Consider the following 24,877-nt stretch of genomic DNA (forward strand, 5'->3'; position numbering starts at 1 on the left):
AAATGGAAAGGTTAAATTTTGTGAAGTTCCGTAATGTTCATTTTATTAATGTTTTATCAAACTTTCAATTATGTTCATTTAATCTATACATATACTTAAATCTAGTAACAACAAAGCATTGCCGGGTCTGCTAGTATATATATATATTTATTGCGCTGAGATCTCCAAAGAATTCTCATTTTATTTTTTATTATTATTTTTCTTAATTTCTTCTCTTATTTTAAGTGTGTTTTTATTATGTCTTTCATCAATTAATTAATCTTAGTTTTCTATTTGTTAATACTGGCATAAATGAAACTTTATATGATAATTTTATTATTTAATTCGATAGATAAATGAATGAACATCTTAAGTTTTTTCCCCCTTTTAAATTAGGTAACTGGACTGCATGTTTATTCTTGTCCAGTATGATATTATATACTCAATATGTATAAAATTTGATAATAAATGTTTGAAATAAATTTTTTTATAATTAATTTTTTTTCAAAAAAGAGAAAGAAAGAAAAAGAGAATCAACCAAGGAGAGAATCATAAAGGGGTTACTTTAAAAAAAAAAAAAAATAGAGACAATACATAAGTGCTACCACCCTTCATAGTAGAGAATTATCTTCTTTTTTTTTTAAAGTAAAAATACAGCCTTAAAAAAATTACTTTTTACTAAAAGGATCATCACCTGTTAAAAGAAGGATTTATTGAACATTTTAAAAATAATTCCATCATATAATGAAGAACATAGATCAATTTATACCATTAAATTAAACTTGGCAGCCATGTAGACCTTTCTCAATAAATTTTACTGATTAAAAAACTTAATTAACTAAGTGCTAAGCAGCCGCTAATACTTCTTATAACTAACGAGTAGTATAACTTTATAAAAAGTTAATTATTCATACTTTATACTTAAAAAGTTCCACATTTAATTTTTTTATTTTATTAACATTTATTCTATTAAGTTGTCATTGTATTTAATTTTTAAGCGTAGAGACCTTAAATATTTCTTCATGGGAAACAATTCGTTAAACTTAATATATCTCTTAGCAATTGGGCTAGTAATATTTCCTTTTATTTTTTCTAATATTTTATTTTGTAACTTTATTTTTTTAACTTGGTTTATTAAATTGCCGCAATAATTAGTCCAAAATTAAATAAAATCATTGTTATTGCTATTTTTTTTTTTAAATTAATATTAATCTTGACATGATTAATATTAATTAATAGAGCAATCTAATGTAAAAATATAGTGGAATGCAGTTATTAGATAGAAAATATTCGTTTAAATTTATCCCGGAAGTTAAGTTATAAATGTTTTTTTAAAATTATTTTTTTCGAGAAAATTCTATATGATGTTTGGACGCCGAGAGTCCTGATATAGACCGGACGGTTGTCAGGAACAGGACAGTCATTCACTCTCTTACAGTAAATAAATAAATAAATAAATAATATATATATAAAACAAGGATTGATGTTAGAGAAATAGAGTTCAAAAGTTTAAAAAAATATATAACTAACGCATTTGTAAAAAAAAGTGAAATAATACAATTTTTATAATTTATTTTACCTTAAAAATAACTCGTTTTATTTGCAGAACTTCACCCTTTCCTTCTTTTTAACCAGTTATAGTTTTAAAGGGCGATAACAGTTCACTTTTTGAATACAATGAAATGGAATAAATTAATTCTCAACCCTACATAACAATAAAACTCCATCATCGCTGTTAAATTAAACAAAAAAAAAGAGCAATTCAAATAAAACTCCGGGTTATAGATTAAAATACCTAAAAGTTTTGTTAATTAAAAAGATAAATGTGAAATCAAAAATACTTAATTAACAGAAACCTCACCTTCGAATAAAAAACTAAAACATCTATACACACACGTGCGTAGACAAAACACACACACACACACACGCACACGCACACACACACACACACACACACACACACACACACACACAGAGAGAGAGAGAGAGAGAGAGAGAGAGAGAGAGAGAGAGAGAGAGAGAGAGAGAGAGAGAGAGAGAGAGAGAGAGAGAGAGAGAGAGAGAGAGAGAGAGAGAGAGAGAGAGAGAGAGAGAAAGAAATTTTCGTGGTTTAGTAATTAATTGCAATGTATCCTTTTATAAAGGTATTTTGTGTCAGTAATATTCCGATAGAAAAAAATTAGTCTTATTTTACTGTTTTATATAAATACACGTATATGTACGCTGAATGTCTCAAAGGTTCTTTACCACAAGCAATACACAAATCATTATTTAAATATTTTAATTACGTTTACATATATACCTAATTTTCTGTTTTGCAGCATCCACTCTGCAAAATTGATGTGCAATCTTGTATAAAAGGCGACCTTATAGTTACGTAATGATGAAGAGGATGAAGAGGCAGGTACTTCCTTCCTAATTCAAAAAACCATATACTCGAAATCCTATACATTTCTTTAAAAATCAGCCGAAAGACAACGTGATGTCTACATATATATCGCACATTTCTTAAAAAAACTTTCATGCAGTCAACTCAGCGTTTCGTTTCAAAAATCTCAATCCGGCATTCACTGTAGGCCGAAAGTAAGAGGATTATAGATAGATGAGACGATCCACAGCATCCGTGCTTTGAGCTCTAGTCAGCCAAAGTTACACTAAAGTTTTATCAGAAGCTGACCATACCTAGTCCTTCCGTTCATCCCATAAATCACTGTTATTCCGTACAATTAATCAGCCAAATGATTAAAATCAACCGGCTGGAAAAGATAGCATTTTATAAGGGTTATTACAATTTCCAACATCCTTGCGTTCTGTTCCGTGACATTTATTACATTTTTTGATACGATAAACGTAAATCGTTAACCGGTAATCAAGTAGAGTTTGTTTATCTTACAGTATTGTACAGCAACAAAATAAATGAACAATATGAATGTATTACATTTACAAAAATAAAATGTTCTTGATCCAAAAATTACAAACTTAAACAATGGTTTTGAAGTTAATTGAATTCTACATAATTTATCAAGAAATGGAAGATCTCGACCGGTTTTAATCGATGATAATACTGCAACTATTGTTAACATATTACTGTTCAAAGCCAAAAAATCGGCTCGAAATTCTTTCTAAGTTAAATATTTGAAAAACGGTTCACTAAACAAATCAGGCAGCGTAATAAGACGTATATTTTTAAAATTTATAGATTCTCAGAAATAGCTACACCTTTTTTTATGCGATCCACTAATCATTAATTTTTAGTAACTTAAGAGAATCGTTAAAAGTTGTTCGTTATAGCGAGAGATAATAAATCGGAATCTATTATAGTATTAAAAAGGAGAATCAAAGGCTTTTTCGTTTAAATATCTGTTTACAAGCCTTCCATTACCTAATTAACTGTTAATTTAATCAAAAAACGAGAGATGAGATTTTCAGTTAATTTTGTTTAGTTATGAATGACATTGTTTAATAAAACAATGTATTTTATTAACGATAATAAAAAATAACAGAACAGTTTTTTAAAATTAACACAGAATAACTTTAATGGGGCGAAATTAAAAACTGCATGTTTGTGTAGGACTTCGGGAGCTGATTTGGGAGCTAATATTACAAAAAAAGGTTTCTATAGATAGATATATGTTATGAACTGCTTTGTTCTCAAGTTACGGCTAATGAAATATTTCACCCCGATCTGTGTATTAAGAGAAAAGTGAAGCCTTGCTGAAATTCTTAGGACTCGAATCTTAAATATATATAAAATGAATGATTGTTTTTTTGTCCCGTATGCGTTCCTATGCCATTCATACGATTACGATGAAACTTTGGTGAGTTTTGCGCACGCTCGGAAAGGTTTCTAAATTAATTTGAACCCGCTAGGTGGCGCTGAGTTCGAGATATTTCGAAAAATTGTATTTATGGTCTGATTTGGCTCATATTCAAAATATATATAAATTACGGGAAAAGAAATATTTTTGCAAAAAATGGACCCGCTAGGTGGCGCTGGGGTTGAGATGTTAGGAAAAATTGCATTTATGGTCCGATTTGGCTCATAAACAGAATATATATTATTTACGTGAAAAGAAAGATTTTTGCAAAAATTATACCCGCTAGATGGTGCCGGTATCGAAATATTTATGAAACAAACATACATACAGACTTTCTTCTCTCTCTCTCTCTCTCTCTCTCTCTCTATATATATATATATATATATATATATATATATATATATATACTGGGTCATTCACGGGAACCGGATGTTTTTAAAATAATCATAAAAAATTGAATATTTACTTTAAAAAAGTTTTATTGGTATTGAAACACTTGTTAAATCAAAGCATTTGTTACTTACTCATGAACGAAAAATTATGTCCGGCATGTTATGTCCATTTTGGGCAACACATTGTTGTAGCCTTTCACGGTAACTGGCCTCAATTCTTTGCAGCATGTCTACATCAATCTGGGTGACGTGATGACGAATTGCGATCTTTAGGTCCTCCAATGTACGCGGTTTATTGCCGTACAAACGCGATTTCAGAAACCCCCACAGAAAAAAATCACAACTACTCAAGTCGGGGGACCGAGGGGGCCAAGGAATGTCGCCGAATCTGGAAACGATCCGTCCCGGAAACAAGTTACGGAGAACAGCCATCGCTGTGTGCGCTGTAGCTCCATCCTGCTGGAATAACATATTTTGAAAATCGATTCCCCGGTTTCGTAACTCGGGGATGAAAAACGTATTCAACATCGCAATGCAACGATCAGCTGTTACAGTTACGGCAGCGTCATTTTCTTCAACAAAATATGGTCCAATAACACGGACCTTTCCTATTGCACACCAGATAGTCACCTTTGGGCTATGAAGTGGTCTCTCGTGCAGCTGATGTGGGTTTCTTTCTGCCCAATACCGGCAATTCTGTTTGTTGACGAAGCCATTCAGATGAAAATGGGCATCGTCACTCATTAACAATAACAAAATTTCATTTTCTTCGAAAATGGTAGTCATTTGTCGACAAAATTGTAATCGCTGCGTGAAATCTTGCTCGTTTAACTGCTGCACGATGGCTATCTTGTAAGGATGGAAATGCAGGTCTGTATGCAGAATTCGTCTTACCGTACTTGTGCTCATTTGAAGGGCTGCTGAATGCCTCTGAATAGAACGGCGTGGGCTTCTGACAATGGCTTCCCTTACTCGTTCGATGTTCTCCGGAGTGCTAGCAGTTCGTCGGGGACCCGGTGGTTTTTTCTTCAATATTGAACCGCTTGCTCGAAGGTTGTTTACCCATCGTAATATTGTGTTATGAGAAGGGACACTTGCATTACGATGGATATTAAACTGACGGCGGAAATCTCGCTGAACGGCAGTTACGGATTCGTCATTTCGCATAAAACTGTCATACGCGTACAGGCGTTGGTCTATCGTCTACGGCTCCATCTCAACGACTAAAATGTAAATGCTAAGAACAAAGGAAACGTCAGACACCAGCCACGTGCCCCTCCCACCACGAATGCCCGAGTACAACCCACTTCAAAATATCCGGTTCCCGTGAATGACTCTGTATAAATATATATACTAGCGGACCCGACAGACGTTGTTCTGACGCGGCATTATTCTGTAATAAATGCACACATATAAATATAAGTAACTTAATTAAGTTAAAATTAGCAGGAATGTGTTTGTTGTATTATTGTAATGGGTTTATTGATTAATTATGTGTGGTATGGTTAATATTTATTTTCACTAAATATTGAGATGTCCGATGAAAATTGAATTAAAAAATCGAAACGTCGTAAAATGAATAATTAGTGAAATTAATAAATTTTCATCCACATTACTACTAATTATCACTTAACATCATTCTAAAAAGGTACCTCCTACACATTTTTTTTTTTATTTAATAATTTTGATGTTTATTTTTAATTTACAATTATCTAAAGTTTTGGTAAAATAGATGTTAAAATAAAGAATGAGAAAAATGATAAAAATTTCTACTAAAATTTTAACTACGTTGCTTTTTACAGTGCTTTAATTTTTTATTAATTGATTAATTAAGCTGTTACATGGTTATGAAACATCAAAATTATTAAATAAAATTTAATTTTAGAAAACTTTTTATAAAATTAATCAGCTAAAACATTATAAATTCAATTTTTTAAATATAGTTTAAACCATATTATAAGTAACTTATATTTTAATTTTATAAATGTTTTATTTTATTTTACAAACTTAAATTTTTATTTTCAAAGAGCCGTTCATAACTTCATAAGTTGCATACAATCAAATGAGAACTGACAATTTAAATTTGTAGATCAAGTTCATTATTATTGAATGCACGTGTATACATAATTAAAATTCATGAAAAATCATGTAAAATACTCACTTCAATACTGCACCTTACAAATTTGCACAATGTACATTTTTTAATTAAACTTTAAAACGTTATTTCAATAAATAATAATATAATATAATATTCTCAATAAGCGCGCAATTCTAGCAGGCTCGGCAATGCTTCGCTATTGCTAGATCTGAGTATACATACAGATTAAATGACAACAATTGAAAGTTTCATAAAACCTTAAAAATCTGAACATTAGCAATTTAACAAAATGTAACCTTTCACTTAATAAAAGTCAGAATGTAAATAAATCCAAATGGAAAAACAACAGCAATACCTATCGGATTTAATTCAAACTATTCTCTAAACACAGTAGTTCGTTAAAAATATGAATTTTAATGTAAGAACAACACTAAGCTACGACGCAAGTAACTGATATGCGAAAAAGCAACAAAATAAAAAAAATTCCTAGAAGCCGATCGCAGCACCAACTACCGGGTTTGACTGATAAACCAAAAATTTAAAAAAAACTTCTAAAACGCGATCGCAGCTCTGCCTACCGGACCCAATTGTGAACCTTAACCATCCCAAGATCAACAACACATAAATAAATTAAAAAAACATTTTCATTTCAATACTGTACCTTACAAATTTGCACAATGTATATTTTTTAATTACACTTTAAAACGTTATTTCAATAAATAATAATATAATATTTCTCAATACGGGTATAGGTTTACCTATTGAAAATATAAAAACTGACTTGAAGAATGTGCGAGTCGAAAGGCGATATCGCTATCAAATCGCTATCGCTCAAATCATATTAGAATATTTTAGATAAGATATTGTTAGAAGAATAACTACCAAATTATTTTAAAAGTTCTCTTTAAAATGTGTGATAAACAATTTATTTTATCTTTTGAAAATCAAAACATCTGAATGGTTACTGGTTTTTTCTTAAGATGTTCTAGGAAAATACGATAAATTAATCGCTATAGAAGTATAAAAGGAAAATAAAGCATGAAAAGAAAGAAAATAAAATATTTAAACAGACTGTAGGTGTAGAATATATGTTGAGAATATGTAATTAGTATAAAATAGAAAAAGCGAAAATTATATAAAATTTAATCAGTTATGACAATAAAAAGAAATGTCAGTATGTTTTTTCTACAATGAACAGACGTAAATTTAATATAAATTTCAACTAGAAATTTTATCAACTGAAATTATAGAACCTTTTGTTTATGAAGGAATTCGATTCCTTTATGATAAGGATGTGCTGTAAATTTCTACTGAACTACAAAGGAAAAACATGCTTACAGTATTCACAATACAATAAAGTTACTTTGTAATGCATTGGATTACTAAAATTCTTTAAACCATGAATTTATATCGCTTCATTCCGATTTAAATGCAATAACATAAATTTAACGTTTGTTTCTACAGACTATTTCCCTTTTTTCTTTTCTGTTTTTTAAATCTGATGTGGACACTACATGACTTCCGTGTACGCCTATTAAATTACATATACACTTTTTTTTGTAAAATGAAAAGTACATAAAATTTTATTTCATTAATAACTTCTGATTTTTTTTATTGTTATTGAGTTATTATTTATTCTATTTTTTTTTTTTCTACAATCAGAGGTTAATAAATATATTAATAACTCTTCGCCCTGAAGTAGATATTCCCCACGTCCGGAACACAACATCTACGTTCCACGTCCAGGGCGGCAACAGCTGTACTCAAGTACATTACATATAGCTGGCTAACGGGGTTCCGAGTGTTGTTTCTCGGATATACTTTTTTTTCGGTCGATTTACATCTATAGGCCGAATTACAGGACTGGACTTTACGGCCACCTGCAGATACGACATTATTAACGATTACGGAAATGGATTAATACCGCCGTTAGAGCTGGCGATGTGGCGGCCACGGTCAAAGTTATTTGCAGGTGTAACGGAGACCTTTCGTCGTCCACATGCCCCCCGCGATGGCAAGCATGTAGTTAAGGTGCCCATGTTCGGAGCATGGGAGCCCTGAAAGCTTCGGTGTGTAGGGGCCTGGAGTCAGTGCAGAGACTGCGCATCCGCTCTCTGCCAGGACATATGCCGGTTCCACCGGAGTACCGGAACGGACCTCCAGGGTTGGTAGCCCTGGAGTGGGGGTGTACCCCGGCGGCTAGCCTTACTACAGAAGGGATTATTTGTTCATGAATCTTCCTGAACAAACCAACGTGGCAGAGGGTGCACGTAAACACCCTCGTTTAGAACCAGCCGTTTCGCCTGAGGCAAAACGGAGGAAAAGTACAGAAAATAAACAGATAGAGATTGAGGCTAGAAAAAGCTTACAAAAGGCTTTTTTTAAAAGTAGTAATGTACCGAAACCCAAATATTTGGTCATTACAAAGGAGGATGGAAATTTCTCGAGGGTGAGTCCTTTTCTCATCGCTCGAGAAATAAACAAATGTGCTGGAGGCCCTGTTAAAGAAATAAGGAAAACTTTTACGGGACTTCATGTAGAGACTGTTAATGATATACAGTCTCAGAAGATTTTAGGGCTGAAGAAAATTGGAGAGCTAGCGGTACGTGTTGATCCCCACGGCACGCTCAACACCTCAAGGGGTGTTGTGGTCTGTCGGGATCTTTTAAATTGTTCGGAGCAAGAGATTGTAGAGGAACTGGCAGCACAAGGAGTAATAGAGTGCCGTCGATTGAACATGAGAAGGAACGGTGAGGTCTTACCCTCAGCTTCTCATGTCCTCACTTTCAACCGGCCTACTTTGCCAGAAAAGATAAGAGCGGGGATTCACCGCTTGGATGTGCGGGCATTTGTCCCACAGCCGATGAGGTGCTTCAAGTGCCAACGCTTTGGCCACACCGCTCTTAGATGCGAAAGACCGCAAATATGCGTGTGCGGTGAAGAGGTGCATGAGGGAGAGCCGTGTAAAGAGCCTCCTACATGTATTAACTGCAAAGGAGCGCATTCTTGTAGATCAAGGAATTGTCCTGTCTACAAAGATGAAGTAGCTGTGCAGGAAGTAAAAACCCTGCAAAAAGTCAGCTACTTCGAGGCAAAGAAGATAGTTAACGCCCGTAAGCCTAGAGCAACAACATCTTATGCTCAGGCTGCGGCTACTGCTCCCGCTCCTGCTCCGATTGCTGTAGATGAGGCTCAAATTATAAATAAGCTTGCGCCTACTTTGGCTAACATGATTGAGAGGATCATCGAAAACAAGATGAAACGTTTTGGCAATAAAGAATTTGTTAAGCCAAAGATAGTGGTACAGCCTGCTGAAGATAAGTCAATAAAAGTAAAAGTTGCTCCTCCAGAAAAGAAAACGGACACCAAACCAGAAGGTCAAGTCCGTCTCAGCGAGATTCTTGATGTCAAGAAAACAATAATACCGACAGAGACTGTTATGGAGGCTCCCAAGCCTCCTGTAACTGAAGTGGCCTCTAAGCCTCAGAGGCCACAAAAAATCACACAGGGGGGGCGAGTGTCCCCCCTCCCACAGGCGGTGACCGGTGCGACCCCCGTGTTGGGGAGCGGCCAGGTTGCCGCCTCTCAATCGGCGCCTGAAACCGGCGCCGATCCATGCCCGTCGTCGTCGGCGGCTTCGGTGGTCTCCGATACGGAGACCGGAAGCCTTACAGGCGACGACCTTCTCCGCGAACACGATGCTGTTCGTAGGATGGAGAAGAAAAGGAAAAAGGGATGGCCGAAAGGAAAACCCAGGCAATAATTTAATTAAAAATTAGCGAGTCGATTGTACAATGGAACATCAATGGATGTTTTTCAAACATCCATGAGCTCCAACGCTTGGTACATGACGTAGACCCGATTTGTATATGTCTGCAAGAAACGCATTTCCGCCGAAATGAAAATTTTAAATTAAAAGGTTTCGATATATTTCGGCGAGATCAACCGCCAAATGTAAGAGTTAGAGGTGGAGTAGCTATATTAACATCGACTAGAGCTACCACCGAAGCGGTTGTTCTAAACACCAACCTACAAGCGGTCGCCGTTAGAATGAAGCGACCGCTTAAGATCACTGTGTGCAGCATATACTTACCGAATTACGATTGGAATAAGGATGACATAGAAAGACTAATTTCCGAGCTTCCCCCACCTGTTTTACTGGTGGGTGACTTTAACGCTCATAATTCTCTCTGGGGATCGGATCGAGTAGATCCCCGTGGAAGAGAACTGGAAGGGTTCCTGACGAATTCAGAACTTATTATTTTAAACGACGGATCAGGAACCTTTTCAATGCCAGAGATGGATCGACGTCCTGTATAGATCTTGCACTTATAAGCGGATCGATAGCACCGAGGTACAGCTTCCATGTTATAGACGATCTGCATGGAAGCGATCATTTCCCGGTGCAAATTGTAACTGATGTTACAAGAACAATATATCCCATCCCTAAAAGATGGTTATTTGAAAAGGCAGACTGGACGAGCTTCACAGCTAGAACGATGCTCCCGGAAACAACTGGAGTTATCGGAGACGATGTCGACGCCATAACAAATGCAATAATTGAGTCGGCATCGAGATATATTCCCAAAACATCTGGGAAACTTACAAAGAAACCCGTTCCATGGTGGAACGATGAAATAAGTGAAGCTATAAAAAGAAAGAAAAGGGCGTATAATGCCTTTAAGAAGCGTCCTAGTATAGAAAATCTTGTTGCCTTTAAGAAATACAGGGCGTATGCAAAACGTCTTATGATAGATTCGAAAAAACGATCCTGGCAGCAATACGTGTCATCCATCGACAAAACTACTACTGCATCAGATGTTTGGAGGAAAGTGAAGGCGATTTGTGGGCGTAATGATTTTGCTCCCATAACTAGCCTTCAAGATGAAGATGAAATAAAAGATACTCCATATGAAATTGCAGAGCTGTTATCCAATCATTTCGAAAAGGCCAGCAAAACGGCCAACTACGAGGAAGGTTTTCGAACCAAAAAAGAAGAACACGAAGGTCTACTAAATTTTGGAACTGAGTATAATTACTCATATAATGTACCATTTAAAATGGAAGAATTCGCGAAAGCGTTGGAAAAATCAGGTAACACAGCTGCTGGTCCGGATGAAATCCACTACAATATGATCAGGCAGCTGAATACCACTGCAAAGTGTAGATCATTAGAACTTTATAATAAAATATGGCGGGATGGAACGTACCCGCAGCAGTGGAAAAAAGCTCATGTTGTTCCAGTACCAAAGAAAAATAAAAATTTAACAGACCCCAATAGCTACCGTCCTATTTCTTTGACGTGTGCTATGGGGAAAATATTGGAAAAAATGATTAATAATCGACTCGTCTGGGTTTTGGAAAAAGAAAACCTGATATCACCGTATCAAGCAGGTTTTCGACAATACCATTCTACCACTGATCAAATGATCAGCTTAGAGGACATTATATATAACAACTTTATTAAAAGGAAACATTGTGTCGGAGTCTTCTTTGATCTCCAGAAGGCTTTCGATATGACCTGGCGTCATGGTATAATGCTCCAGATACATGAATGGGGCATTCGTGGCAATCTGCCTATACTGCTCAGCAACTACATGAATGACCGTACCTTCCAAGTACGCGTCAACAATGAATATTCATGTGAAAGAATCTTGGAAAATGGCATACCGCAGGGTTCGCCGTTGAGCGGTACCTTGTTTACCATTGCTATTAATAAATTGATACTAGCCATTCCAGTAGAAATCAGCAAAAGCGTCTATGTTGATGATCTGGCAATCATATATGCCAGCAACAAGACTGCTATGGTGAGGTACAAATTGCAACGAGCGATCAATGCTCTAAATGAAGTTGCAAGGAATAACGGATTCCAATTCTCACCAGAGAAAACGTGCTGCGTACACTTTTGTAGGAAGAGAATTCCTCATCAAAGTCCTGCGTTGACAATCGACGATAATCCAATACAATATAAAGATAGCGTAAGATATTTAGGACTAGTATTGGATAAATCCCTTACCTGGGGATTACATATACAGGACTTGAGTGATAGATGCAAAAGAGCCCTAAACATTATAAAATGTTTATCGAATTTAAATTGGGGCTCAGACAAAGAGACATTATTGAGACTGTATAAAGCATTGGTTCAATCTAAACTAGACTACGGATGTATCGTATATTCATCCGCTAGAAAGTCGCACTTAAGAAAGTTAGACGTAGTTCATAATAGCGGAATAAGATATGCAACAGGCGCTTTCCGCACAAGTCCGGCGGCTAGTCTGATGTCTGAAGCCGGAATAATGCCACTACATTATAGAAGAGAGATCCTCTTGTTAAGATATGCAGCAAATATATGGGCTTTCCCTGCTCATATAAATAATAAATTGTTTATGAATCATCCCATGGCTGCATTATACGAACGTCGTGCTACCTATTCCAGACCAGCCGGAATTAGGTACCACGAATTAAGAAGAAAATATGAAATTGCTATACCAGAGACACTAGCAATTTCTACTAGAGAAATACCGCCATGGCTCTTGCCAGCGGTAAATACAAGTTTGGATCTCTCTCAAGGAGAAATAAAAAAGAAACCAGCAGTGATCATCCAGCAGGAATTTTTAGCAACCGTCAGTAGTTACGAAGAACATATTAGAATTTATACTGACGGTTCTAAAACCGAACATGGTGTTGGATGCTCGATATATGTAAATGAAGAAGCCCACTCTTGGAGACTGCCAGATGTGGCCAGTGTCTACACGGCAGAACTCACTGCAATTCAGCAAGCTCTTCGCTACACTGAACACTATTGCGAAGAGAGAGAGTGCTAATATGTTCCGATTCATTAAGTGCACTCGTTGCAATTCGGAACAAGAACATTAAGGATGTCCTTATTGCAAACATCCTGTCCATTTTATACGTACTAAAACAACGAGGACACCGATGCGTTTTTGTATGGACTCCGGGGCATGCTGGTATTACAGGTAATGAAATCGCAGACGAAGCTGCCAGAAAGGCAACAGTCTGCGATGACTTGGATGCATTTCCTGTAAGAGTGGCAGATGTTAAAAACCGTCTAACCAACATAGTAAGAAACAAGTGGAACGCTGAATGGAGGAGTTTAAATACAAAATTAAACTCGGTTAAAACTTCTCCTTATAAATGGAAAAGCGACTTTAAGTTGACTCGCCGTGAACAAGTAGCGGTGACCAGACTTAGAATCGGTCACACGCGATTAACAAACTTATATTTGTTAACCGGCGAAGTGAGACCAATGTGCGGTGTTTGTAATAAAACACTGACAATCAAGCATCTAATAGAAGAGTGTACCATATATGAGGACCTCAGAAAGAGGTTCCGTCTTACAAATAATATTAGTGCTGATCTGGATAATGGAAATGAAGAAAATATAGTTGCATTTTTACACGCCAGTGGACTTCTTAAAAGTCTATAAAATGGAAGTTTAAAGCTGTGGTAAAAGATACTCTAAGCGGTAGTTTTATATATACATATAGAAGAAAGAAAGAAAGATATGGTATTGATAAGATTAATTATAGTTTTAAGTTCATGGTCTTTTGAGAACCTATCTCAAATTTTAATATTGGGGCCCTTTACACCCCGTAAGTGTTTGTGATTGTCCTTGTCTTTCATGTTTTAATGTTTATTGTGAAGTTTGTGTTTTTAAATAAAATGTAAGGGCCCTTTACACCCTTACATATGACGATCCTGATGGAGATGATAATTTCTTTTAAAGAATGTGACGAGGGCTAATGACCTTAGCAGTCGATGCCCGTAAAAATTCAAAAAAAAAAAAATAAATAAAAAAAAAAATAACTCTACATAAATAAACTAAAAAAAAAGTTAAAAAAAAAAAGAGATGAAGTCGAATTTGAACGATGTTCCCCTCGTAAGATCCAAATATTTAATTAATTAGAATTCTATTTGGCTATAACTCTGGAACCAATGAAAATAAGTACCACTTATGATATATCGTTGATAAGCTCTCAGTGAGGGCTTATTACTGCAGTTAAGAAAAAGTTCAAAATCAAAATCTTTTGGATTTTGGGCTTTATTGGATACTTTTGGACCAGTCGATTGCAATCAAAAGGGGAGATGCAAATGTCGTAAAAAATGGTTATCGCAAAATAGTTTTTGAGTTATGCGAGATATATAGGTACGTACGTACAGATGTCACGCCGAAACTAGTTAAAATGGATTCAGGAATGATCAAAATGGATATTTTCGTTGAAATCTGAAAACCAAACTTTTTCGCGATCTCAATATTTCCTTCACTTCGTACAAAGAAGTAAAAATTAAATGAGTTAGAGCCAAAAACAAAAGAAAACAGAATATTACATTTATTAAAGTTGAGGAATAAATTTAAAAAAATTCTAAAAATATTCATTCATAGGTTAAAGTTTAATTTGATTTTCTCTAAATTTAACATCCCTTCTAATAAAAGGTAAACAAGAACGTAAAAATTTTCACAAAGCTTTTCTTTGTTTAAGGTCCGGGGTTTATAATTTTGGAAAATTGTAGACATTCTTTGATAAGCCTATGAAATATGTTATATAAAATACTAAAAAAATTATAAGATATATTAAAACTAAAGGAAGATAGAGCAAAAAGACAAAAAATACATATATTTATAATTCAATTTTAGGGGCTGCGGGTTGATCGTTTTGAAAAAAAGGTCTATTTATACAATTTAGGTATAAAATCTGCCAAATAAAACATTTTTCTAAAGTGCCTCTGAAGAAAATCGAAATTGGTTTTTTCGCGAAATCTTCAATCCCCAAAAGAGTTTTGAGAAAAAAATTAACAAGACCAATACCCCACATTTAGAATTTCTTCAGCCACAATTTGGAGAAAATCGGTTCTGTCAATCTGAGATATAAGGCCAAAAGCGTGCGACACAAATTCCTACATACATCCGTACACAAATGTTTTTTTTTTGTGTAGATGAACTAGATGGACACTAAAACGTAAGATTTGAAATACCAGTTATCCTATTTTTGTTACGATCATCATACTTTCTTTCAATACAACTATTCTAGTTATATTTTCCGGGAAAGTAATACATACACAAGAGAGTAAGTCAAAACGTAAAGCGAAGTTAAAAAAATTTTTTAAAATTATTATTATATTTTATTATTATAGGAGAATGTTAAAAATCAGATGGGTAGATAAAGTGACAAATGAAGAGGTGTTGCGGCAAATAAATGAAGAAAGAAGCATTTGGAAAAATATAGCAAAACGAAGAGACAAACTTATAGGCCACGTATTAAGGCATCCTGGAATAGTCGCTTTAATATTGGAAGGACAGGCAGAAGGAAAAAATTGTGTAGGCAGGACACGTTTGGAATATGTAAAACAAATTGTTAGGGATATAGGATGTAGGGAGTATAACGAAATGAAACGACTAGCACTAGATAGGGAATCTTGGAGAGCTGCATCAAACCAGTCAAATGACTGAAGACAAAAAAAAAATAATCCTCTCTCCTTCTATGCACTTTAGTTTACTTTCAACCAGTATTTCAAAACCGAGATGAACCAGCAGTTCAAAACTGAAATCTTGAAGGCAAAAATTTGTTATTATGGGTATATAAGGACAATCATTACCATGAAACAAAATTAAACCTTTTGAAAATTTACACACCTTTCGGACTTATTTTTTGCCTTCAATAATAGCAATGACACAGTAGTTTTCATTTTTCATGGTTACACCTTTACACGTGAAGTAAATAAAAACTGATCTTACATACCGCCACTCAAAGTTTCGGGTCTTGTACTAACCAAACTGTTACTCTGTGATGGTTTTTATAAACTGAACATGTTTTAATTTTTATTTATAATTTCTATTCTCACAAGCATAAGTTTATGAACACAAGGACGGAAACACTGGCTGGATGTGAAGGGCGAGCTAAAGCCCTGACCGGCTAGTTTTTATAAAAATTTTAATTTTTCTGAAAAATTATTCGTTTTATTTTTTTGTAAATGAAATACAAAAATAAAACTCAGTTTATTCTATGTTTCCTTTACAGGAATCACATAACTATATTTTACTGTATTTTAATTAGCGAATGAAAATACAAATATACGAAAAATGACATTAAAATACGATACGCTGTCCATTTAAGCCTTTCAGCTCATCCAATAGTAAAGAGAAAAGGGTGAATATATTTACACTTAAAATCTACCTTAATATTTAATAAACAATAAAAAATCATTCAGACAGAAATTTATAAATTCATAAGTATTGCGAACATCGGTACAAATAAATTTACATATATATATATATATATATATATATACACGATTGTTAACCACGATCCTAACATGAATAATACATTTAATCAATTCGCAAATTAAATTATTCGGTGATGATACCGCTTAGATTTTCCCCAAGAAATATTTGGAATTTATGTTTGAGAAGGTTACAAACGATTTATGTACCGTTAAATAATGGCTTGACTCTAATTCTTTAAGCATAAATGCAATGAAAACAAACCTTTTCTGTAATTTTACGCTTAACTGTGTGGGAAATGTTTTTGTTACGAAGCGTTTGAAAGTGTGTAATAGTGGATACCCTCATACTGCTAAAGATTAAAATTCATGTCGTATAAAATTTATAAACTAAATAGTATACTGAATATTAAGGTGCAAAAAACAGTGTACTATCCACTAGTTCAGAATATATTACCAGTATTCTTATCGATTTAAGAAGAAGGTTTGGATGGTATTCATAAGATCTATTCATTATTTTATAGAAATTTATAATAAAATCTATTTTAATATGCCTTTTATGTTGGTTTTTAAGATATTTTTAGATGTTGTCATTTCTGGAGGCTAAGCAGGAATAAGTAAGTAAGATGTTATGACTTTAAGGCATCTCTACTTTTTTGTTCTTCTTCTTGCTTCATCTTGCTTTAATAATAGTTTGATTATTATTAGTATAAAATACTCACTGTCATCACTGGTTATTAATTGTTTATAATTGATAATCATTAGTTTTGATTGTTTTGTTTATTCTTGATTCACAGCAATCTATCTGTAATGATAAGTTATCGTAACATGATAATCAATGTCTAATGACTAATTTAAATTTATTTAATCTGATTTTATTTATTTTTTGGTTTATTTAGTATTTGTTGTTATGTAAAAGTATAGTTATTTTAAATCCTGCTCCCATTCTTTCACCAGATGACGTTACCACAAAGAAACACGGATTAGACGTCGCTTCGAATTGGTAATTTACCGTTACAAAAAATGTATCCTCGTTCATCCGTTCTACCGACCAACCAATCAATAAGTTTCGAGTAACTTATGCCTTTTTCCCCCTGTTTAGGCTTCGGGATTCACCGTCAGGTATTACTTCAGAGGATGACACGTATGAGTGTGTGATATGTAGTCTTGTACAGTTTCAGGTTAACCATTTCTGAGATGTGTGGTTAATTGAAACCCAACCACCAAAGAACACCGGTATCCACGATCATACTAGATCGTAAATAAATCCGAATTAAAGTACTGCTTTTACTAGGATTGGTAAAAATTGATTATTAGGATTATATTTTTAATTAGAAGCTAAAAATGGAATGGTGGCCAGGAGAAAATATAGAAAATCCTTTAGTGTTAAAATATAATGAAATCTGATATGTGACTTGAACCGTCTACATACCACAGGGGGAACTCTTTACTGTATCCAAACACGAATAAGGCTTGAAACTATCGTGTTTATTTAACTGATAAATAAATATGCCTGTTAAACTCTTTTATTTCGGTTGAAAATTAAGTTTTAACTAAGATGACGCATAAAAGTACGGTTTGAACTATTTCTTCTGAAACAGACATTGCGGGGTAAAAATTTGAATAAAGTTCTGGGAATGAACAAAGTTTTCATTCTGTTAAATTTAGAATTACAGATGGGTAACAAATTAACTACAAAAAAAACCAAACAGAAAACTTCGTTTGTATTTTTTATTGGTGATAGTTTCTCAGTGTTTTTCAATAATGTTTTGGTGTTTGTAACTGGTAATAATTATTACCAGTGTAATTATTACCCCGATACACTTAATTAAGTGTATCGGGGAGCATATTTAATTCACAATACCGATCCAGTAATCTGAATTTCTAATTATCCAAATCAAAGTTGTTACAAGTTTAACTGAATAATCGCAGTTCACTATAATCGAACACCGTACATATCACAACGTACACGTCTAGAGGGATGTGAGCGCGTGAGCATTGTGGGATGAAACAAACAATATGCAATTAAATACAATAGCCTATTATTAGAATACATTAGGGCGAATACAAACGAATAAACTTTTCGCTTCCAACCAAACATTTCTAAAGAGCCTTTCAAATACAATAGTCCACTGCTATTTAAATTCTCTTTGCATTCAGTTAAATTCATTTCAAAATACAACTTTAAAGGGGATTGAGTTTAAGTTAGTTTAAGTTAATATAAGTTGAGTATTTCTAAACTTGTTTGTTGTTTAAGATCTATTGTAAGTTAAGAGAAACAGTTAACAACCTATAAGACAAACGGATATTGATGATAGATATGTATATATAGAAGTAAACAAAGGAAAGTAATTTTATTTACGTCACTGATATACCGCAATATAATGCTTTAATCTTAAAAAAATTCGTGACTTTAAGAATTTTTAATTCTCATCCACGCTTTTAAAATGTGGATTTTTAAAAAATCCACGCTTTAAATCTTAAAAGTCCATAACGTCTTGTATTAAAACTTCAAAATGATTTGCATTTGGCCAAAAAAGTAGTGCTAATGAACTTTAAACTTAATAATTCACTTCATTATTGAATGAAATTATAACGGTTGTTATATTTAATTAATTCCCTATGAATTTCTTGTTAAATTACGCACTTTAATTTATAGTAAGTAAGTATAATTTTACTTTCCCAGCGGTAACTAGTGTAGCTATATTAAAGGAGAAATTAAGGTGTGTGATCTTACCAAAAATCGGGTACCGGGTTTTTTGCAAATCTTTAAGTTTTTGGGTCTAAATAATGTATGTGCGTAGGTATGTACGTATGTGGTTGATTTGTCGTTGATCATATTAATTCTTTTTTTTTTTAATTTAGTTCAGGTGATGGGGAGATATAACGTAAAATCCAGTTTAGATTTTCTTCAGAGGTATTTCAGGAAAAAACTTTAGTAAAGGATAATTGTTACCTACAATTCATAAATAAATAATCAAAAGAGACTTTAAAAATCAACCTCCCGTTATTAAAATCTACATTTTTTGTTATTTTGCTCTACCTATCTTCAATTTTAAATATTTTTATCAAAAATCTTTTGCAAGTTTATAATTCATTTATAGTAGAGTTATCAAGAAATGTCTACACGTTTTTAAGACTCCGGACCTAAAATACTGAAATTTTTTTTTTTGAAATTTTCTTTTACTGATTTTTATTGAAGATGGTGTTAGATTTTGAAAAAAAACTTTACTTCAAATTTGTTAAGCTTATCCCTTGTATAAATATTTTTTAAAAGTTTCTTAAAATTCATTCCCCACCTCCAAAAAATATATGTACCTTTTTTTAGCTTTATCTTTTTAATTTTTAGTATTAATACACAGGAAAGTCACGCGATACTTTGCCAGTTTTTTTACATGTTCCCGAGAAACGCGAAAAAAATTTGAATAATACTATCCAAAAGAATTGACTTTTCTCATGGTTCTCGACAAAGATAAATGTTTTTTTTTTTACCTTCAATGCGATAGATATTTCAGTCATGAATGGCTATTTAAAAAAAAAAAAAAACTAATACGTTAATTTTGATAAGCTTAATAAGATAATATTTGGCACGGAGGTTCGAGTGAGCTCCAGATCTGTATGGATAAGTCGTCGTTGGGTGCTGATGGGAGTCGGGCTCCAAGGAGAAAGCCGGTAGGGCCCCCAACTGCGACGGTGGTTGTTAAGGCGGCAGATCGGTCGTACGTGGACCGTCTCCGCACAGCTAAGGACACTGTGTCACCGGGTGAGACGGACATTTTTTCCGCACGCAGGTGGCAGGGAGAGGACCTTCATATAAGAGCCCACGATACGGGTAACGCTGCTGCCAAGCTTCGGCTGTAGATAATGGATAAAGTTGAAGGTACGACAGCGACGGCAGTTAGGGGCGTGCGGCGAGTCCATTTTTTTATCAACAAAAGGACGTCGACGCCCTTACCAAGGAGGAGGAATTGGTGAATGACATGCAGAAGATCGCTGGTGACTCAGTAACGATCGACGTCCTCTCCCTGAGGTCGTCATGTGGAGAAACGAAGGTGGCGGTTCCGCCTCTGCTGGCTACTCAGTTGCTGAAGGTTGGGCCAATTCGCATCGGTTGGGTGTCCTATCGGGTATCGATGAGGTCCCCCGAAGAGCGATGTTATCATTGTTGGGGCGGGGGGTAGGGCACCGGGCTGGGTCCTGCAGCGGTCCTGACAATCAAAATGGGCATTGATTTAATTGTGGGGCTGAGGGGCATCTTCGGAAAGACTGTTAAACTGCGGCTAAATGCTCTTTATGTAAACTTCGAGGGCATTCACTAGGGGGCCGTGGCTGTAGGACCAGCAGCAAGAAATGAGACCAGCCCGCTTTTGCTTTTGGGGACGACTTAGGGTTGGGACAGCCTCGTCCTGGATTGGTGGGACGCTCAGGTGTCCCACTTCCGATGACTGGACGGGAAGTCTCTTTGGAACTTCACGATGGTGTTAAAGTAAGACCGTAGTTCCGGTGGGAATCCCTCTGGGGTTCCCTATTAGAGACGTGACGTCAAGACCGGAGTACCACTGGGGAACCCCCTTGGGTCCCCTCATTAGAGATATGGCGAATGATTATAGACTGAGTCCCGGCTGCCTTGGGGGGGAACCTTAGTTCCTACAGAGGAAATTTGAGGCGATTGCACCCCTGGAGCTGTGTAAAAGCTTAGTCCGGATCCGGCTCCAGGAAAATTTTAACATTAACATTAATTTCTTAACATTGCATATATGAGTAATCAAAAAAAAGTTCAAGAAATCAACCCCTCACCTCTTAAAATTTAAATAAAAATATTTTTTTGTTTTTTTTCTCTATTTCTCTTCGGTTTTAATATTTAAAAATATGATGTATTTAACTCAATGTTAAATAATGTAAAAGTGTAGCTTGGGCTTCATTTAAAGACCTTTGCACAAACTTTTCTCGGCAAACAAATATATGACTATTACCATGATATTGCTAATCTACTTTTTCTTACTTCATACAGAGCTATGGGATGTAATATGTCCACTATTTTTTCCCGGATAACCTCGAAGATGTAAGTGACGATCACGATGAACGTTTCCACCAAGACATTTCGGTGATGGAAAGCCGCTATGAAGGGAAATGGAATACTAAATGCTAGCCGATTACTGTCAGATATAAATTCGGGATGTGCCTGAGGCTATTTATAAAAGAAAAGCATTTAAATCATTCTATCACAGTTATGGCTATGCCAAATTATAAATTTTACAAATTGTAACTATATTTTCCGTTAATTTTTTTTTAAGCGTAATTTAATTAAAATTAAGAGTGATAGAAAATTTTTATTTACAGATCTATAATGTACGCAAAAAATTATTCAAGAAATGGTATTACACTTAGAGAAACATTAAAAATTTTTTTTTTTTGTCTATCATTATTGGCTAAAATGTGGTATAAATTGTAAATTAACAGAAAGTTCATTTCATTTATCTTGAATATAAGACATCAAAATTCAAAACCACTGGATTTTATATATATATTCTGTTAATATTCATTAGCAAAATGCTAACTAATAGCATAATAGAACTTCTTTATACAATTTGTATTTTAATATACGAATAGATAGCGATAATATTTAAATTACAGTTAAAACGAAACAACGACGTATTTACGATGTTTATGACATCATCACTGTATATAACGACGAGAAGAAAAAGAATAGTTGAAAGAGTAGAAAAAATAAAGATTAAATATTTGATAAACGTAGAATAAGTTATATAAAATAAAATTAGATAACAAAATAAATAATAATATTCAAAAGTAATAACAAATTGGACAACTTATATCTAATATTTATGTTATTCAAAATATATAAATAGTCATAAATAACTTAATATTGCCAAAGATTTTACAATAAAAATATATAAAAATATTTTATCACAAAATATATTTTGTGATAAATAATTTAAAAACTAGATGAAATGATAGATAAAAAAAGGAAATAAGCATATGTATAAAACAATAAACAGTTACAAATATGTTGTATTATATATAAATGCAAGAAGTGTATCACATGCCAAGCGAAATCCGTATATGGTACATTCCATTTAAACTAAGTCTACAGATTTGAAATACAGGTCGTAAATAAAATATGTGTATTTTATGTTTTAAACGTTTGACAGTACAGTAATAAATATTTTTTTTAGAGTTTAATAATTTAGTAATAGTAAAATAACAAAATCAGTTCTGGATTAGATCTGAAATATACTTTACGTATAAAATCAGCCATCATATTTATCTAAGTATCTCAATAGTAAAATATATTATGACGTTTAAACCCCAGATTTGAGTTGTAAGTAGCTCAGAAATAAGGTTGTTTTATTAGTGTGATTCAAAACGGGTACAGATTAATACGTACAAGTAATTTTTCATCTAAGAGGATACTTCTGATCCTATAAAAACATAATAAATATTAATTAGTGCTTAAATTATATTTTTAACTGGGTATCATAAAGGCCTTGAAAATGGATAATATTTAATGGAATAATAATAATCATTATTAACATTATAATTTTAAAACTCAACTGAGATTTATTATACTGAATAAAAATACAAAATAATTAATAAAAAATTTCTTACACAGTCTTGGATGTAAGTTTTCAAATAATAAAAGGATTTACAAAAGGAGGCTCCTGACCAGAACAAATCCTGAGTCTAAAATTAATCCTCAAACACTGTGCAAGCCAATTAATCGAGATCCAAGCCAATATTTTTATCCTTTGTAGACTTCCAAAAAGCTTATGACTCAGTTGATAGAGAATCACTATTCATCTTAACAGAGCACGATGTTGTCCAGAAAAAACTAAATTTAATCAAGTTAATGGAAACAGTCATAATTTCTAAGATATATTCTGGGGAAAAATCAGCAAATCATTCTAGATTAAAGCAGGTCTTCAGGTTTTCAGGTGCTTTAGATTAAGGCAGGTAGATTAAAGGAGATGGACTTCTCCAATCCTATTCGATTAATTTTAGACAAAATAATGTAAACCATCTGGAAGGAGAATGATAAAAACGTTAAGATCGGAACCAAAGACTAAAATCTAACACAAATCATTTCGCAAATGATCAAACATTTTTTGCAAACTCAGAAGATGCAGTTTCTCAAATAAATGACCTAAAAAAATAAGCAGAAAATTAATTTCGCAAATTTATTTTTAAAAAACAGAGATCTGTTTCAAAACCTCAAAAATTATCCAAAAAAATCAATATAGACAAAATATGGAAAAATAGATATCTAATAAATAAATAATCGCGATCAGGCATGACATTTATCATGAGCTAAAAAATTTGCAAAAAGACAAAATCAGTAGATGCCTATAAATTTATAAAAACATTTAAAAAACTGTTTGTACAAATTGGTTTCCCTCGTTATACGTCTCCGAATAGAAAAAGTTGATATCCAAAGGTTTAATACTGTTTTATCTATTTCTTATACATTTTAGAAACATCCCTGTTAGATAGGCCTTTAACGTCAAGGAGACAGCCAAGAAGATACTAGAAGAAATTTAAAAATAAAAAACAATTCCCTTAATAAATGAAATTAAAAAAATAAAATTTACGAACAGGAAGTTAAACCTTTTGTAAATCGTAAAAAAGGAATACTAAAGGCACAAATTAATTTTATTAAAGAATAATTTTGAATTTTTTTGCTGGTGCAATTACCTGTACAACCAGCCTGAAGAGAGTGCCCGCCACCTCGACTACTCCAAAACTGCACTACTGCCCACCTGTAAAAAATTAAAATAAGATTAAGTAAACTATTATTTTTTAAATAATTGAAAAGAGCCATTATCATAAGTAAGCATAAATAAACAGTGCGTTCGGAAAGACGCTGCGCAGTTGCTTTAGAATTATGTGGTGCATTCTGTTCTTTCTGCGTTAGGGTGATTGCCCTGAGAGTTTGTTGGGCATTTCTCAGTAATAAACGAAGATGACAGTTGCTGAGCTGTGATTGAACGTTAATTCGTTTCGTCTCGTGTTGTTTCGTTTATTGGAATAAATAGTTGCGAAAAACGTAATGATTCTTTCAGTAGAGGAACGCAATTTACTCGTTGAACACGTCTTTACTGAAACTTTCAGACAAGTATACTGATTTAGTGAAGCTCAAGTTTTCAGAAAAGTTTTCAAATACTCCTGTTCCTCACCGCAATGCAGTTCAAATTCTTATCGAAAAATTTCTGGCAACGAGCTCTGTTGATGACGCTGATCATCAACGAAGTGTAAGACCACCTAAACTAAACGAACAGAAGCTGCTTGATATATCGGATGCTATGACCGAAAGTCCATCAAAGTCAATACATAAG

General features: G+C 33.8%; 1 protein-coding gene across 7 annotated transcripts in view; it reads right to left on the reverse strand.

Moving 5' to 3' along the window:
- Positions 1-24,877, reverse strand: part of LOC142323826 (protein-tyrosine sulfotransferase-like) — a 1,177,394-nt gene that overhangs the window by 100,208 nt on the left and 1,052,309 nt on the right. For 6 of the 7 annotated variants that reach the window (XM_075364080.1, XM_075364082.1, XM_075364079.1 and 3 more), the window contains one exon: positions 24,237-24,301. The exons of the other annotated variant lie outside the window; for it this stretch is intronic. The gene's annotated coding sequence lies outside the window, so the exon portion shown is untranslated. The remainder of the gene's footprint in view (positions 1-24,236; positions 24,302-24,877) is intronic. 7 annotated transcript variants of the gene reach the window in all.

This window comes from Lycorma delicatula, chromosome 4 (assembly GCF_047948215.1).
Source record: "Lycorma delicatula isolate Av1 chromosome 4, ASM4794821v1, whole genome shotgun sequence".
Classification (NCBI taxonomy): Eukaryota; Metazoa; Arthropoda; class Insecta; order Hemiptera; family Fulgoridae; genus Lycorma; species Lycorma delicatula.